Source organism: Ailuropoda melanoleuca, chromosome 2 (genome assembly GCF_002007445.2).
Source record: "Ailuropoda melanoleuca isolate Jingjing chromosome 2, ASM200744v2, whole genome shotgun sequence".
In the NCBI taxonomy this organism is placed as follows: domain Eukaryota; kingdom Metazoa; phylum Chordata; class Mammalia; order Carnivora; family Ursidae; genus Ailuropoda; species Ailuropoda melanoleuca.
The window spans coordinates 23,158,656-23,163,820 of record NC_048219.1 but is presented as its reverse complement, the minus strand read 5'-3'; positions in this window follow the sequence as shown (position 1 = coordinate 23,163,820).

The following is a 5,165-nucleotide window of genomic DNA, read 5'->3' as shown; positions in this document are numbered from 1 at the left end:
GGCTCGGGCTCCGCCGCGCTGCCTTCTGGGGCGAGTGTGTTTTGCGCGCGGGCGGGGAGGGGGCGGGGGACTGAGGCGGGTAGGGAGGGGTGTCCCCCCAGCTCCGCAGCGCCCCCTCGTGGCCCAACTCTCCGCTCTCACCTCTCGGTGAGCACCCGACTGGCTGCGGTCTCCGCCGCCCCGGGAGCCGGAGCTGGGCGCCTGCACCCGGGGCGTGGGCGGAAGGAGCTGAGGCTTCCCCTGACCCTGGCCGATCTCGGTCCCCAGTGCCCCCGGAATGGGGGGGTAGGGGAATTAGTCCCTCCCGCCTCGCGGCTGCCTAAGGCGGAAGAGCGCGAACCCGGGGCGGAGCTCCCAGAGCGGGGTGGGGCGGGGCGGGAGGGGGCGGGCGGACTGCCTCGGCGGAGGGGCCCGGCGGGAACAAACAGCCGCCGCGGCGGGAGCTGGCTCGGGTGGCCGGAGGCGGGTCCTCCTCTGCCCGCGGATCCCGCAAACGCTCCGCTCCCCGGAGCCGCCGCCTGGAGCCAGTGCGCTCAGCCTTTGGAGGTTCACGCGGGCGCCAGCCGGCGCCGGGAGAAGTGGCAACGGCCCCCACCCTTCATCTACCCAAGGCAGCGCCCGGGGCCACCAAGGCCGAAGCGCAGTTGGAGCGCGAGCGGGAGCCTGAGACGGCCGGACCTAAGCCTCCGAATTAGGGCCCGCCGGATCCCGAGCGGCTTCCGGCCCAAGGGGAGACGCACTTGAGTGATCGCGAGGAGCAAACTTGGGGCTCTCAGCCTCGGGCCTCGAAGAGGTGAGAGATTCCGGCTGCGCCCCTCTCCTCCCTTCCAAAGCCGAGACCCCGCCGCACATTCTCTTGCCGCGTCGCGCGCGGGACTCCAGACGCAGGAGTGTGTGCGGAGAGACCCGGGGAGCGCGTCGTGTGCCCGTCGCCCTCTCCCCGAAGCTTCTGTGCGGCGCCTCGGCCGCATTCCTGGAGCGCGGACCCATCCATCGCTCTGAGTTTGCCTGCACTCCGCCCTTTTCGGTCCGGGTATTCGTTTGTCTTGGGCTCTGTGACTCTGTGTCTTTCGCCTTCGGTGAATCTCTCCCTCCGTTTCCTGTGGAAACCCTGCATTTGTCTGGGTGTCTCTTCGTGGGTCCGACAATCCCTCGTTCCATTTCCCTACCCCCAGTCGCACTGCAGGGCTGCCCCCCCTTTCTGGCCGGACTTGTAGGCTCTACGGACCGGCCTCAGGACCCCTACAGACACTTTCCTCAGTGAACCCTGACCTCAGCCCCAGGCCAGCCGTTGCCTCGTCTCTCAGGAGCCCGTGCGCACAAGGTTGGTCCTGTGCCCTTCTTATCAGCCGGGTTTCTGCCCAGCCCATTAGGCTCCTTTCTCCCCCGGCCAGGAACCCAGCAACCAGTAGACTGGGCCCATCTCAACCCTGAGGGGTGACAGGGTTGATGGGCACTAGTCGTGGGCAAGAACTGAGCTGATGGACGGGCTACTGCCCCGCCAGCGCCGCGCAGTGGACAAAGCTCCGGCATGCGAGGCCCGAGAGCCAGCTGCCCTCAGCTCTCCCAAGGCTATGTGACAGTCAGCAAGCTATTTCCCCTACCCAGCCTCAGTTTCCTGCTTTGCCCGTGGTTAAGAGCAGGAACCCTGAAATTAGGCTGCTGGGACTCGTCGTGGCTCTCTTACTTACAAGCTCTGTTGTCTTGGATACATCTCTTAAACTCTTTGTGCTTCTGTTTCTTCCTGTATAAAAATGAGATTTAAAAGCACCTATCTCATGACTAATAACTAAAAGCAGCTGTATCACGCTAGGCTGCTTTTGAGGAGGGTATTGAGAGCACTTTGCAGACCCTTGGGGAAAGAGAAAGCAGGTGGGGGTGTAGTCTCCCACCTGGATCTCAAGCCCTCCACTGGGTTACCTGTACTGGAGTGACTCTCTGGTCACTGTGCTGAATCAGATCCCCCGTAGCTAAGTGCTGGGAGCAGGGTGGGAGGGATCACTGGCCGCTGCAAGCTGTAATTCTGCAGGGTTGATGTGAGGATGAATACATTCTTTCATTTAACAGTTTCCAGTCTATGGAATAATCTAGTGTAAATCTAACTTTCCCATTCCACCGGTGGGGCAGCAGAGGCCCAGAGGGGGGAAGGCACTCACCTAGGCTCCTACAAGATAGAGCAGGGCAAGGTGCTTGTTACTTAATCTTCATGATGGAGGTTTCCATCCTCTCAAGCCATCTAAGAGCAGAGGGGAGTGGAAGCAGGTCTCGCTGCCCTATCCTGGGAGACAAAGTCCTCCATTCCCCCTACACACACTCCTCAGACCAAGGGGATCCACCTGAAATGCAGGGTCTGCATGAACAGACTGTCCTCAGGAGGAAAAGAAGAGGTCCAGTCCTCAAACCACTCAAACCACGGACAGGCAATTGGGCAGGGGTAGTGGCCCTGGGGGATTGGAATTTTCTAGGTGATAAGGCCCTCCAGAGGAAAAAAGTGGGGGGGGGCCTTTGGAAAGAAGTTTTTTGCATGAGTCCAAATAAACTCACATACCTGGCGTTGCTACTGTAGTGGTTTTATTTTATCTGGCAACCCTACACATACCCCGGCTTGTGTATTACTTCATGGAGATCTCTCTCACACTCGCAGATACCCCACACTGTCTGCCACACATCAGCTCCAGCCCGGCTCTGCTCTGCTAGTATCTAAGAAAATGGAGAGGAAAATCAACATTGGCCTCCTCTTTCTACACCTAACCTTCTGAACATCTTCATTTCTAAAATGGCAGGCATGAACCAGTCACTCCCTTCCTTGCCAGCACTCTCAGGTTCCCCACGCGACAGCCTCCTGCCCAGCTTCAGGGTCAGACTGGCTGGGGCATTTGCTGCCCAGATATCCTGGGTTCTCAAAGTCCAGGCAAGACTACAGAGCCGCCGCAGTCACCAGCCCTTGCCTCTGCCTGGCTCTGCTGCACACTCCCTGCTGCCGAGACCCAGGTTGGGGAAAAGGGATACGGGCCCCAAGCCCCTGTTCTGCAATGTGGGGGTGGAACATGATCTTAAGGAATCATCCAGACCCTTCAAACACACATACACTTTTACAGGAGTGCAACAGGCACAGGAGATCATGCGACAAGGCCAGGATTTTGAAACCCTGAGCGCTACTCCCAGGGTTGTGTTGGACCCAGGTGTGAAGACTCAGCGGCCAGAACTCCTTTACTTACCCAAATAACTCTGCTTAGGAGAGTTATATCCAAATAACCAAGCTCAGGAGAGGTGTTTCTGGGACCCTCTCACCCCTCCCAAGGTTTTAGTGTAAATCTAGAAGGGCCAATTTGTCTTGAACCATGCCAGGAGTAGGTGGACTGGGGGCTGGGGGTGGGACATTTGGAATGCAGATAGTTTTCTGCACTTCGCTGGCACCAGCCTTTCCCACCTGTGGGCTCAGCCTCTTCCAAGCCTTAAGGTCACATTTGCTATCTGGGTGATTCTGTCACTTCCCTCCAGGGAAAGCCTATGCTTCAGCCCCCACACCTGAAGCCTCCAAGAAGCAGGAGGCAACAGGCCCTGTGGGTCTTGGTTACAGTGTCCCTAGTAGGGTCTGGCCTCCTTCCTCTGCCTTACTATTTTCACCACCTCCTTCGCCCAGCCAAGAAACAACTGGAAGGAGCCTGTTGGGGGCGCCTGTTGGGAGGGGGTCCACCCCAAAATGCCCGGACAACCGGGGAGTTGCCTATTTATTGTGATGTGGTGGCCCTCCGTTTATGGTTCCTCTCTTGCCTCCTTATGGTCGCTGTAGACGTACTGTTCTCGACTAGGGGAAAACGACAGCTATCAGATGGTCTTGAGAACAATGAAGTCACTCGCCAAAGTGGCGAAGAGTGGTGCTGAGCTAGCAGGAAGCGGGACGCGGAGCGGACCGACCTCCCGCGCGGCCTTCCCAAGGTGTGAATTCAGCGAGCACAGCACGGCCTCTGTCGGTCAGGGGACACCGCGCCCGCACACTTCTCTAATTTTATTCACAAATCTTACCAGCCTCAGGGAAAGCTTGGAGACCCGCGCAGCCGCCCCCTCCTCTCGTTCCGCCACCGGCTGCAGCTCTGGGCGGGGAGATAGTTGTTCGGCCGAAGCCGGGATATCTCCCGACCGTTTTCTTCTCCGCCTGTTCCAGAGCGATCTGCTCCCTTGGCCCTGGCGGGAGGCGGGAGACGGGAGACTCCAGATCGGGAGACCTGAGGGGACGAACCTCAGGCGGCGGGGCTCCGCACACACAGGAGCGGGGCCCCGGGTCAGAGTTCAGAGAGAGGCCGGACCCACAGCAAGCAGAGAAATGAAAGGGGTCCCCGCGTGTGCGCTTTCACCCCAGCCGACCACCCGCCCGCCCCCAAGCGCCTCAGAACTCCCCACACCTCCACTACCCTCCACTTCTCCGAAGAAAGGTCTGTCTTTCCTTTCACCATGCCTGGCCACAGCCCCCTCCCGGCACCCCTATTCTGGGACTACGCCGTGGGGGGCTCGCTTGAGCCCCGTATGGCCCCAGTACGGCGCAGCGGTTGAGACCCGGACGAGAGGCGGAGCCTGTCGACTCTGGTTCGCGGGAAGAGGGTTGCGGGCCCAGGCGAGGGTGCAAGCAGCGCAGCTCCGCAGCCGCCCACCCCCGGGGCTCTGGCTTCGCAGCGACCGCGGTACGACAGGCTCCCTCGCTGGGGAGACGCACAGCTGGGGGCAAAGGGCAAGGGGACGCCGCAGGTCTGAGTGCCCCCACTGTCTAAGTGCGTCCTGGGTTTCTGCGAACGAGGGTCTGTTTCTCCATCCCTGGAAGGACGGAGGTGTTTCTCTTCCCTGGCGCGCGTGTGCCCCTCCGGATGGCGGTGGCTTTGCGTGTCGGACCCGCGCCTGCCCCGAGTGCTCCCCTGCCAACCGCACGATCTCTGCGGGGACTGCTCTGGAAGCCTCGCCATCCAGACCCACCGCTCTGCCCCAGCGCGGGAAGCGGCGCGACGTGGCTGGGAGTGCGAACCCACTCCAGGCCCGCAGCGTGACCCTCGCGGGGAAGAAGGATGTGTGAGGGTGCAAGCCTGGGTGTGGGTTTGGGACTAGGGCGGGGAGAGAGAGAAGAGGGTACAGGCGCGGCGCGGCGAAGAGCCAGGAAGACGGTAGCGGCGGCCTCC